Here is a 14,121-nt window from a genome sequence, read left to right as displayed (position 1 = left end):
AAGGGAATATGGTTTTCTAGAAAGGAGAGGTGCTATGGAGCAAGTAGCATTGTAGCGTATAAACCAAGACATGGATAAAACTGTACAACTGTGATGTGACAGAGACCATGGGGTGGAAAATGACAAAATTGAGGTCCATTTGATGAAAGAATATTTCTCCATGGAAGACTTGACTCAGAGGCTGTGTGTGCAGGAGTGTGCATGTGTGCACACACCCCACCCCCACCCCTACACCTTGTAATCAGGGCCCACAAATTTTTTTGGCTTTTGCTGTAGAAAGCCTATCTATATGAGACTTAATCCTGCTTATTAGATTCTCCAAGCCCCGTTTCATGTCTGTATTTCTTAAACTGACCAACATTGATGTCAGTACAGTGTAGATGACTCTTGCTATTCAGTCCTTGACAGAGTAGCTGGAAAATGGCTGGAAATAGACAAAAATTATACTCCCATGAAACAGAGTCACCACAGTGAGATGGGAGCTGCAGTGGAGAAGGTTTGTGTTTTCCAGCATCTGAGGGGATTATGAGGACAGCAATGAGGATTCTCAGGTAAGAGATGACAATGCAGCCAAACAGGGCCATCACAGAGGCCAGTCCTTCTGTCATGGCAACAACTCCATTGTCAGACATTGAAGAGCAGGCCAGCTTCAGAATGGGGTTCACATCACAGAAGAAGTGATGGATAACATTTGATGCACAGAAGGTGAGCTGATTCACCAGGAGGACATGTAGGAGGGAGTGAAGGTAGGATAAAGCTGTGAAGGTGGCCAGTAGCAGCACACAGCATCTGTGGTTCATAACAGTGACATAGTGGAAAGGGTTACAAATGGCTACATAGCGGTCAATGGTCATAGATGCCAGGAGGTAACTGTCCATGTTTCCAAAGGCCAGGAAGAAATACATCTGTGCAAGGCATTCATTGTAGGAAATGGTCTTTGTCTCTGATAAGAAGTTCACCAACATCTTGGGGACTATAACTGTGGTGTAGCAAATAGCTTAGGAAGAAATACATGGAGAGGAGGACAAGATGGCGGAGGAGTAGGGAGAAACGCTCGCCCTCTCCCACAAACACAACAAAAAAAGCACATCTACAGAAGAAATGACTCGCACAGAACAGCAACCAATCGCTGGCAGAGGAACCTAAACTCCAATAACGGCAAGAAGTTCGTGACATTACTGGGCAGAACGGGAGAAAAGAGGAGAGTGAGAGAAGGTGAATCCCAGTGGGACGGGCGCTCCCAAAAGGGAACTGCGGAGGAGAAAGGGATCCTGCACCCTAGAAAGTCTCCTACCGGGCGAAAGATCAAATGAACTGGAGGAATCCCCAGATGCAGAGAAGAGTGTAGCAGTAAGTCAGAGTACGGAAAAACGGATCAAGAACCCAACGGACCATCTGAACTACGGGCACAGTCACCAAAAATTGAGACGCCTGGGTGGGGGCTGGGCACCGAATCCTTGGCTCCAGAGGTTAGTCCCCGGGCTAGGGGGGTGGGGAAGAGCGGAAACTGCTTGGGAGGTCTCTAAACCATTTGACAGGGCAGAGACTGCCTGGGAGACTAGAAAACAAAGCTGTCGCAGAGGAAGGGAGCAATACTCTAGGGGCTGGGAAGTGGAAAGCCGCCTCAGAGGGAACCTGGGAGAAGAGCCTGGTCTGCGCCCGTGCTGGGGAGGGGAGAGAAGAAGGGGTGGGTTCCCATAGAATACCCCCCACGCCACAGCAAGCTTACAGGCCCGCTAGCCAGCAGAAAGCTGTGCTTCCCAGTGCATTCCCTCCCCCCACCCCCGCCACCCCCTATGCTCTTGCGGAACCTGGGGCTGCCTGCCATCCAGGAGGGCTGGCCTCAACAATTGCCTGAAGCCTACCACCGCAGGGGCTCTCCCTGCACAGGCCTGCTTGCCCTTTGGAGGGGCGACACTTCCACAGAGCAGCACCAAACACCACCAGCCCCCGAGAAAAGGCCTGTAGCCCAGAAAAGCTAGAACAAGCCTAGCCAGGCCGTGAATAGACCGGCCTAATTCTCCAACGGTTTTTCTGAGACGGGCTCCCCCGGGGAGGAGCCTCTTGGGTCTCCAAGGGCCTTGCTACCTGCCCAAGACCCCAGGGGGTGCTAAGACCTAGTGGACCAGCTGCATAGGACTGCCAGCTCCAGGCAGGACCCCCTGCAGCCCAGAAAAGCTGCAACAAGCCTGGCCAAGTTGGGAAAAGATCTCAGACGGTCTTTCTGAATCAGGCTGCCCTGGGGAGGAGCCTCTTGAGTCTTCAAGGGCCCTGCTACCCGCCCAAGACCCCAGGGGGTGCTGAGAACCAAGTGAAATCTGCTACCATCGTGGGGTGGACCTCCCAGTCCTGTCTGCCCTCGGGAAGTCCTCCTTTGCTTCAGAGAAAAACTGTTAGTCCCATCAACACTCCAGAAAAGCCACACAGCCTCAAAAAAGATTGACCAACAACGCCAGCCCTCAGAAAATATTCCACGGCAGTGACAAGGCAAACACTACCTGATAACACTACCTGAGAGTACAACTCCCTCAGGAGAAAGAAGACAACAAGCAAGATGAAGAAGCTGAGAAACCACCCCCAGTCAAACCAACAGGAGAATTCACCTAAAACAGTCAACAATGAAACACATCTCTGCAGTCAGACAGACCTGGAATTCAAAAGAGAAATACTGAAAATACTGAAGGAATTAAGAGAAGATATGAACAGTAATGCAGATACCCTCAGAAAGGAGCTAGAAAATATAAGGAGGAGCCAAGAAAAACTAGAACATTCATTTGCAGAGATGCAAACTGAACTAGGGGCTGTAAAAACCAGAATGAATAATGCAGAAGAACGAATCAGTGATATGGAAGATAGAATAATGGAAATCACTCAATCTGGTCAACAGACAGAAAACCGAATCAAAAAACTGGAAAGCAATATAAGAGACCTATGGGATAATATAAAGCGGGCCAATCTACGCATAATAGGAATTCCAGAAGGAGTAGAAAAAGATAAGGGGATGGAAAATATATTTGAAGAAATTATTGCTGGAAACTTCCCAAATATAAAGGATACTGGATTCAAGATACAAGAAGCACAGAGGGCCCCAAACAAACTGAACCCAAACAGACCCACACCAAGACACATCAGAATAAAAATGGCAAAAGTTAGTGATAAAGAGAGGATCCTCAAGGCAGCAAGAGAAAAACAGAATGTTACCTACAAGGGAACCCCCATAAGAATATCAGCTGATTTCTCTACAGAAACACTACAGGCCAGGAGGGAATGGCAAGAGATATTTAAAGTGCTAAAAGGAAAAAATATGCAACCTAGAATACTCTATCCAGCAAGAATATCATTTAAAATAGAAGGGGAAATAAAAATTTTTCCCAACAAACAAAAACTTAAAGAATACAGCAACACAAAACCCAGGTTAAAGGAAATATTGAAAGGGCTTCTCTAAACCAAAAAGAAAGGAAGGAAAGGGAAGAAAAAAGAAAAGAAAAAAAAAAGAAGAAGAAGAAGAGGAAGAACTAGGACTGAGGAAACCGCAATCAGAGAGCAGTCACTCAAATAAGCCAGCATACAGATTTAATCATGAACATGCTTCAAACAAAATAAAATTAAAAAGAAAAAAATAAAAGAGTCATCAAAACCATAAATTGTGGGTAAGTGATGTTAGGAGGTAAATAATCCTTTTTGTTTGTATGTATGTGTCTCTTCTTAATTTTAATATAATAATGAAGTGTTTGAACTTACAGGACCATCAGGCTAAAACACACAATTATGGGAAGGGGTTAGCATACTTAAAAAACAGGACAACCACAAGCCAAAACCAAATATTGCATTTGCAAAAAATGAAAAAAAAATACACTAAAGCAGATAATAACAGGAGACCATCCAACCAAAAAAAAAAAAAAAAAAAAAAAAGAAGAATGGAGAACCATAGAATCAACTGGAACACGAGGATCAAATGGCAATAAATAATCATCTATCACTTATCACCTTAAATGTCAATGGATTGAATGCCCCAATCAAAAGACACAGAATGGCTGAGTGGATAAAAAGGCAAAAACCTTCAATACGCTGCCTACAAGAAACTCACCTTAGGACAAAAGATACATATAGATTGAAAGTGAAAGGCTGGGGAAAAGTATTTCATGCCAATAGACATGACAGAAAAGCAGGAGTCGCAACGCTCATATCAAACAAAATAGACTTTAAAACAAAAGACATAAAGAAAGACAAAGAAGGACACTATTTAATGATTAAGGGATCCATCCAAGGAGAGGATGTTACTATCATCAACATATATGCCCCAAACATAGGAGCACCCAGATACATACAACAAATATTAACAGATATAAAAGGAGAAATTGATGGGAATACAATCATAGTAGGAGACCTAAATACCCCCCTCACATCAATGGACAGAAAACCAATAAAGCAACAGAGATCCTAAAGGAAACAATAGAAAAGTTAGACTTCATTGATATCTTCAGGATACTACATCCAAAAAAAGCAGAATACACATTCTTCTCAAATGCTCATGGAACATTCTCAAGAATCGACCACATATTGGGACATAAAGCGAATCTCAATAAATTTAGGAGCATAGAAATTATCTCAAGTATCTTCTCTGACCACAATGCCATGAAATTAGAAATCAACCACGGGAAAAGCAAAGAGAAAAAACCTACTCCATGGAGACTAAACAACATGCTACTAAAAAACCAATGGGTCAATGAGGAAATCAAGAAGGAAATTAAAAACTACCTTGAAACAAATGATAATGAAGACACAACCTCTCAAAATCTATGGGATGCTGCGAAAGCAGTGCTCAGAGGGAAATTTATAGCAATACAGGCCTTTCTCAAAAAAGAAGGAAGATCCCAAATTGACAACTTAACCCTCCACCTAAATGAATTAGAAAAAGAAGAACAAAAAAGTCCTAAAGTCAGCAGAAGGAAGGAAATTATAAAGATCAAAGAAGAAATCAATTAAATAGAGACTCAAAAAACAATAGAGAAAATTAATAAAACCAAGAGCTGGTTCTTTGAAAAGGTGAACAAAATTGATAAACCCCTGGCCAGACTCACTAAAAAGAGGAGAGAAAGAACCCAAATCACCAAAATTAGAAATGAAAAAGGAGAAATCACAACGGATACAGCAGAAATACAAAAAACCATAAGAGAATACTATGAACAACTATATGGCAATAAGTTTGACCATCTGGAAGAAATGGACAATTTTCTAGAATCTTACAGCCTGCCAAAACTGAATCAACAGAAACAGACCAACTGAACAGACCCATCACTAGAAATGAAATTGAAGAGGTCATAAAATCACTCCCTACAAATAAAAGCCCAGGAGCAGATGGCTTCACAGGTGAATTTTATCAAACATATAAAGAGGAATTGGTGCCCATCCTCCTTAAACTCTTTCAAAAGGTTGAAGAAGAAGGAATACTCCCAAAGACATTCTATGAGGCCACCATCACCCTCATTCCAAAACCAGGCAGAGATACCACCAAAAAAGAAAACTATCGCCCAATATCATTGATGAATATAGATGCAAAAATTCTCAACAAAATCTTAGCCAACCGAATCCAACAACATATCAAAAAAATTATAGACCATGACCAGGTAAGGATCATCCCAGGTTCACAAGGATGGTTCAACATACACAAATCAATCAGCATCATACACCACATTAACAAAAAAAAAGTCAAAAATCATATGATCATCTCAATAGACGCAGAAAAAGCATTTGACAAAGTTCAACATCCATTCATGATCAAGACCCTCGCCAAAGTGGGTATAGAGGGAACATTCCTGAATATAATCAAAGCCATTTATGATAAACCCACAGCAAATATAATCCTCAATGGGGAAAAACTGAAAGCCTTCTCACTCAAATCTGGAACAAGACAGGGATGCCCACTCTCACCACTGCTCTTCAACATCGTTTTGGAAGTCTTAGCCACAGCAATTAGACAAACAAAAGAAATCAAAGGCATCCATATAGGAAGAGAAGAGATCAAACTGTCACTGTATGCAGATGATATGATACTATACCTAGAAAACCCTAAGGACTCAACCCCAAAACTCCTTGAACTGATTAATAAATTCAGCAAAGTGGCAGGATATAAGATTAACATTCAGAAGTCAGTTGCATTTCTGTATACCAGCAATGAAACATTAGAAAAGGAATACAAAAATACAATACCTTTTAAAATTGTACCACACAAAATCAAATACCTCGGAATACACCTGACCAAAGAGGTAAAGGACCTATATGCTGAGAACTATAAAACCTTAATCAAAGAAATCAAAGAAGATGTAAAGAAATGGAAAGATATTCCATGTTCCTGGATTGGAAAAATCAATATTGTGAAAATGGCCATCCTACCCAAAGCAATCTACAGATTCAATGCAATCCCTATCAAATTACCCAGGACATTTTTCACAGAACTAGAACAAACAATCCAAACATTTATATGGAACAACAAAAGACCCAGAATCACCAAAGCAATCCTGAGAAACAAAAACCAAGCAGGAGGCATAACTCTCCCAGACTTCAAGAAATACTACAAAGCCACAGTCATCAAAACAGTGTGGTACTGGTATCAAAACAGACAGACAGACCAATGGAACAGAATAGAGAATCCGGAAATTAACCCTGACACCTATGATCAATTAATCTTTGACAAGGGAGGCAAGAACATAAAATGGGAAAAGGAAAGTCTATTCAGCAAGCATTGCTGGGAAACCTGGACAGCTGCATGCAAAGCAATGAGACTAGAACACACCCTCACACCATGCACAAAAATAAACTCCAAATGGCTGAAAGACTTAAATATACGACAGGACACCATCAAACTCCTAGAAGAAAACATAGGCAAAACACTCTCTGACATCAACATCATGAATATTTTCTCAGGTCAGTCTCTCAAAGCAATAGAAATTAGAGCAAAAATAAACCCATGGGACCTCATCAAACTGAAAAGCTTTTGCACAACAAAGGAAACCAAAAAGAAAACAAAAAGACAACTTACAGAATGGGAGAAAATAGTTTCAAATGATGCAACTTACAAGGGCTTAATCTCTAGAATATATAAGCAATTATACAACTCAACAGCAAAAAAACCAATCAATCAATGGAAAAATGGGCAAAAGACCTGAATAGACATTTCTCCAAAGAAGATACACAGATGGCCAGCAGACACATGAAAAAATGCTCAACATCGCTGATTATAAGAGAAATGCAAATCAAAACTACCATGAGATACCACCTCACACCAGTCAGAATGGCCCTCATTAATAAATCCACAAAGAACAAGTGCTGGAGGGGCTGTGGAGAAAAGGGAACCCTCCTGCACTGCTGTTGGGAATGTAAACTGGTACAGCCACTATGGAGAACAGTTTGGAGATACCTTAGAAATCTATACATAGAACTTCCATATGACCCTGCAATCCCACTCTTGGGCATCTATCCGGACAAAGCTCTACTTAAAAGAGACACATGCACCCGCATGTTCATTGCAGCACTATTCACAATAGCCAGGACATGGAAACAAGCCAAATGTCCATCGACAGAGGATTGGATTCGGAAGATGTGGTATATATCCACAATGGAATACTACTCAGCCATAAAAAAGGATGACATCATGCCATTTGCAGCAACATGGATGGAACTAGAGAATCTCATCCTGAGTGAAATGAGCCAGAAAGACAAAGACAAATACCATATGATACCACTTATAACTGGAATCTAATATCCAGCACAAATGAACATCTCCTCAGAAGAGAAAATCATGGACTTGGAGAAGAGACTTGTGGCTGCCTGATGGGAGGGGGAGGGAGTGGGAGGGATCGGGAGCTTGGGCTTATCAGACACAACCTAGAATAGATTTACAAGGAGATCCCGCTGAATAGCATTGAGAACTATGTCTAGATACTCATGTTGCAACAGAAGAAATGGTGGGGGAAAAACTGTAATTGTAATGTATACATGTAAGGATAACCTGACCCCCTTCCTGTACAGTGGGAAAATAAAATTAAAAAAAAAAAGAAATACATGGGATTTTGGAGTTGAGGATCATAACAGATAGCCAAGATGAAGAGCAGATTTCCCATCAAGGTGACCAGGTACATGATAAGAAAGAGGAGAAAGAGTGTTTTTTGTCCTCTGGGGAAGAGGAGAGTCCCAAGAGGATGAATTCAGAATCTTGTGAGGTTGGACATTCCCATGGATGTGTATGTACCTACAGATAAATTATACTGTCAATTGATGGTTCTTACATTATGGAGGACATGGATTTTTTCCAACTTGTCCTTACACTGAATAGGTATTAATAGTTTCTACTGCAATAGTTTTCCTCCTGAATATGGAAAAAATCATAGCCAAAGTTGTCCTTTCTTTTAAAATCTTTGAGATAGTGATGTTCAGGAAATGTATATGGGGCAGCATTACTGAGAGAGAGAAAGCAAGAGAGGAAGAGAGGGGGAGAAGAGGGTTGAGAGTTTCATCTCCTTTTTCTCTTTACTACTCCATGGCTGATGATCACAGGAACCACAGAGGCAGTCTGCCAAGCAGGTTTAGGTGTGTCTCTGATTAAGGATTATCAGTGACTAGCCCACATCTATATTATCATAAGATAAATTACCTAACTTGTGGCTGATGAGTACTCATCTTTTAAAATCAAGATGCTTCTTTCCACATCATTTATAAAGGAAGCAAGAAAGCCATTTAAAAAGCATTGAGTTGAATGTGGGCATTCCCACTGTGGCATAACAGGATCAGCAGGCCTCTCTGGAGCACTGGGATGAAGGTTTAATCCCTGGCCTGGTGCAGTAGATTAAGGATCCTGAATTGCTGAAGCTGTGGCATAGGTCACAACTGCAGCTCAGACCTGATCTCAGGCCTGGAAACTGAGAAAGAGGAAGTGGACTTGGGTGAGAAAATTCTCTCCCCAACCTTCCTATTCATTGGCTGATAATACACATCCTGAGTTTAGAGGAGGGTGACTCAAAAGCAAAAGGTAAAGGAAGATTCACCTTTGGAGTATAGATTGAAAACCTCGACCTTTGGCATGGACATAAGTTAAGTCTCATTTAGTGTCCAGTGATGACCAATTCTCTGAGATCAGAGATTCACACCTTCTCATCAGGTATTCATTCTCAAAGTTTATTTCTTACCTGGGAAGAACATGGAAATTCTGATTCATGTATTTATTCCTTTTTTCCCTCCTTTATGCTCCATGTAATGATTAGTCAAAAAAGAGGACAAAATTGAGCCAAGAGACAGCATAAAGCCTAAGGCACCTGACTGACTGCAGATAATCTCCTTGTGCTTCTCAAAACTGATGCTCCCTTCCTTGGTTCTTAGGTCCTTTGCCAGGTGTAGATATGCACAGCTCCTGCTTTCCTCCTGGGAGCATCATCTACTACTAAGTCCCTTGTGTTTGGTGGAGGGGAGAGTATGCAAACAAACATCCATTATCTATGTGCAGGACTGTCTTCGTGGATCCAGAGGAACTACAAGTCTTCTTTCCAGGTGGCCCCACATCCCTTTCTTCAAACTTCTGGGTGTAGTGCATCTTCTGCCTCACCTGATGTAGGTGTCCAAGAGGGACAATAATGTTCTGGACCTGGCTCTTCCAACTGCTGTGAGGACTTACCAGGGAGATGTCTCATGGAACACTGAGGATCGAGTACCAGGCAGGGATATCTGGGTCCAATTTCCCCCTTGAACCTATAAAACTTCCACTTATTCCACTTGGCCTCCCCTGAATCTCTCCATTTCTCCAAAGGACAGATACACCCAGAGTTCCCCCCTCCTTCAACATGTTAATTATCTTCTGCCCCATTGCTGTCAAGTTCAGATACAACTGCTAGTTTAGTAGCTGTGCTTTTATGCCTCTGTCCTCTAACAAAAGGGAGGATCATAACCTTGGAACCTAACCTTAGGTCACCCTTCCTTTATTAGCCACATCCCAAGCCTACAGCTCAGATATTTGCTTACCATTCCCTGCCATCACCCCTGGGGAATGCCACTGGCTTCAGAAGTTTCATATATATATATATGAAATAAAATGATATATATATATAAATGATTTTTATTTTTTCCATTATAGCTGGTGTACAGTGTTCTATCAACTTTTTACTGTACAGCATGGTGACCCAGCTACACATACATGTATACATTTCTTTTTATCACATTATCATGCTCCATCATAAGTAACCAGACATAGTTCCAGGGGTTACACAGCAGGATGTCATTGCTAATCCATTCCAATGTCAGTAGTCTTATTTCACTCTTTATAATGGATGAAAGCACACAGCACCCACACATCAGGGCGCTGACATTCCCTGCCAAATATATATTGCTCGTACCTGTCACTTATTGATTTTTTTCATCTTTTGTCTTTTTAGGACAGCACCTGTGGCATGTGGAGGTTCCTGGGTTAGGGGTCTAATCAGAGTTTTAGCTGGCCTACACCACAGCCACAGCAATGCTGTATGCAAGCTGCATCTGCAACCTACATCACAGCTCATGGCAATGCCAGATCTTAACCCACTGACTGAGACCAGGGATGGAACCCAAAACCTCATGGTTCCTAGTCAGATTTGTTTTGACTGTGTCATGTTGGGAATTCCCAAGATTTATGATCACATCTTACAGTTCAACCACCTCACTTCCTTCTATTTATCCACTCACCTGCTCCTCCAGGCTGAAATTCAGCCTCCTATGGGAAGCATTTCTTGATGACCTGACTAGAATGAAATATCCCTCTTTGCTGTCTTAGTCTTATATATGAATTTCTATTTAACAAAAATCATGTTCATTGTTATATGATCTTTCATTTGAAGGCAACTAATATTTATGTACTCAGTAATTTGTAAGCCTTTCTCACATGAAGCACACAACAGACTCAGAATATGTGTCCTTATTGTCTCCCTTTTATGTGTCTTCAAAAAGTAAGGCAAGTAGCAAAATAAAACTTGAACCAAGGACTGTTTGAAGCCAAACCACATTGTTGAATCACTGCACTAAAAGGCCTCTCACTTTTGCTTTGACAAAATTTAGTATTTTGTTAAGAAACAGCTCTCAAATGACTTAGGCAGCTAAAATTTAGCCTTATTTCTTTCTTGTCAGATTAATCTTGAAAGCTCTTTGGTGCCCTGATTCAAATCCAGGCCTTATTTCAGATACTATGTGCTCTATTGCCCATGGTCCAGCTATTTTATCAATAAAACCATATCTATCTATTTGTCTATTGCTAATATATGTAAATAGCATATATATTATACATAAAGAAAATAAGAGAAGAATCAAGACAGCATATGAGAAAAAATAAATTAGACGCAAAAGAAGGAAGTAATGAGCAATTAAACAAAAAAAGATGAAAGACATAGAAATCAAGTAATAAAATGGTAGAAGTCCTTCCTTAGTTGTGCTTACTTTAAATGTAAGTGAATTAAGCTATTCAATAAAAGGCAGAAGTTGGCAGAATGGGTTTTTAAAAACAAGCAACCATGATCTGACCATAAACTGTCTACAGGTGACTCAATTTAGAATCAGAGTCACAAATAAAAGTGAAAGGTTGGAAAAATATATTCTGTGAAAAGAGTAAGTAAAAGAAAGCTGAGGTGGCTATGCTAATTATCAGAAAAAAATATAAACTTAAAGTAAAAAAATGGTTACATGAGATAAAGAAGGACATTATATATTGATAAAAAATGTCAGTACTTCACGAAGCTATAAATTCTGGTCACCCACTATGATGTACTTTAGATCTCCAGAACTAATTCATCTTACAACTGGAGACTTGTACTCTGTGATCAACAGCTTCCCATTTTGTTAACCACCTCCCCACACCTGGAAACCACCAATCTACTCTCTGATTCTATGAGATGTATTTTTTTAGATTCCACACACAAGTGATATCACACAGTACTTGTCTTTTGATGTCTCACTTATTCTTTCTTTCTTTTTTTTCTTTTTAGGGTCACACCTGCTGCATGTAGAGGTTCCCAGGCTAGGGGCTGAATTGGAGCTGTAGCTACTGGCCTACAAAACAGCCGTAGCAACAGCAGGTCTGAGCCATGTCTGTGAACTATACCACAGCTTACAGCAATGAAGGATCCTTAAACCACTGAGCAAGGTCAGGGATTGAACCTACATCTTCATATATGCTAGTCAGATTTGTTTTGGCTGTGCCATGTCAGGACCTCCTGTCTGACTTACTTCACTTAGCCTAATGTCCTCAAGGTCCATCCATGCTGTTAAAAATTGCAAGATTTCCTTTTTAATGGCTGAATCATATTCCATTGTATATATATACACCACATTTTCTTTGTCCATTCATTTGTCAACAGACACTCAGGTTGTTTCTTGGATATTGTGAATTATGCTGCAGTAAACCTGTAGTTGTTTTTTTTTTTTTCAGTCCTGAATTTTTGCTTTATTTTCTTTGGAATCCATACAGGGTACAATGGTTGAAGTTATAATTGCTAACAAACATCTCTGGTCAAAATCAGCAAAACTTTGAATTAGACTTGGGAGTTCTCCAAGATACGTGACCAAAGGACTTTTCATTCTGTGACTTGGATTCCATTGTCTTTCCTATTACTAGATGAATACTCTTTTTGCTGTGTTTTCAAGGAAGGTGAGCTTGATTCACAAGGACTTTAACACAGTGCAAAAGGCAACATTCATGTTGCTAATATCCATTTTTTGTGGCTGGGAAATCCCTCTATATTAATTGACTTCCCTAGCTCTGCTATAGAAAACCATTATCAGGGTATATGCTGAGAACAGAGGGCTTTGAAGCATGGAATTTGGGCATGCTTTTTTTAATTTTTAATTTTATTTATTTATTTATTTATTTTTTCTGATGTACATCATGGTGACCAAGGTACACTTACATGTATCCATTTTTTCCCCATCCTATGTTCTGCTGCAATGTAAGTATCTAGACATAGTTCTCAATGTTACACAGCAGTATCTCATTGTAAATTCATTCCAAGAGCAGTAGTTTGCATCCGATAACCCCACACTCCTGATCCCTCCCACTCCCTCCCTCTCCCCCAAGGCAGCCCCAAGTCTATCCTCCAAGTCCATAATTTTCTATTCTGTGGAAAGAAATAGAAAATACATCTATATAAATTTGGGCTTTATATAGATTCCACAATAAGTGATATCATATGGTATTTGTCTTTTTCTTTCACTCAGTATGAGAGTCTCTAGTTCCTTCCATGTTGCTACAAATGGCATTATGTCATTCTTTTTTTATGAATGAGTAGTACTCCATTGTGTATATATAACACATCTCCCTAATCCAATCATCTATAGATGGACATTTGGGTTGTTTCTATGTCCTGGCTATTGTGAATAGTGCTGCAATTAACATGCAGGTGCATGTGTCTTTTTCAAGGAAAGTTTTGTCTGGATATATATCCAAGAGTGGAGTTGCTGGATCATATGGTAGTTCTATGCATAGATATCTAAGTTTCCTCCATACAGTTCTCCATAGTTGCTGTACCAATTTACATTCCCACCAACAGTGCAGGAAGGTTCCCTTTTCTCCACATCCACTCCAGCACTTGTTATTTGTGAACTTATTAATAATGACAATTCTGGTGTAAGGTGGTTACTCATGGAAGTTTTGATTTGCATTTATCTAACAATCAGGGATGTTGAGCATTTTTTCATGTGCTTGTTGCCCATCTGTATATCTTCCTTGGAGAACAGTCTATTCAGGTCTTTTGCCCATTTTCCCATTGGGCTTTTTTGATGTTGGGTTGTATAAGTTGCTTGTATATTCTAGAGATTAAGCCCTTGTCCTTTGCATTGTTTGAAACTTTTCTGCCATTCTGAAAGTTGTCTTTTTGTTTTTTTTGGGTTTCTTTTGCTGTGCAAAAGCTTGTCAGTTTGATGAGTCCAAATGCTTTATTTTTGTTCTTATTTCATTGCCTTGGGAGACTGACCTGAGAAACTATTCATGATGTTGATGTCAGAGAGTGTTTTGCCTATGTTCTCTTCTAGGAGTTTGATGGTGTCTTATCTTATGTTTAGGTCTTTCCGGCATTTTGAGTTTATTTTTATCCATGGTGTGTGGGTGTGTCCTAATTT

General features: G+C 40.3%; 1 pseudogene; it reads right to left on the bottom strand.

Moving 5' to 3' along the window:
* Positions 1–241: 241 nt before the first annotated feature.
* On the bottom strand, positions 242–8,234 carry LOC100518173 (olfactory receptor 1L3-like; annotated as a pseudogene).
* Positions 8,235–14,121: the final 5,887 nt, after the last annotated feature.

The sequence above is a fragment of the Sus scrofa genome, chromosome 1 (assembly GCF_054392235.1).
Source record: "Sus scrofa isolate SSC_HxYL_T2T_F1_AM1 chromosome 1, Sscrofa_HxYL_maternal_Yorkshire_Landrace_v2.0, whole genome shotgun sequence".
NCBI lineage: Eukaryota > Metazoa > Chordata > Mammalia > Artiodactyla > Suidae > Sus > Sus scrofa.
The sequence above is the reverse complement of the archived record's forward strand: the minus strand, read 5'-3'. Positions and strand labels throughout refer to the sequence as shown.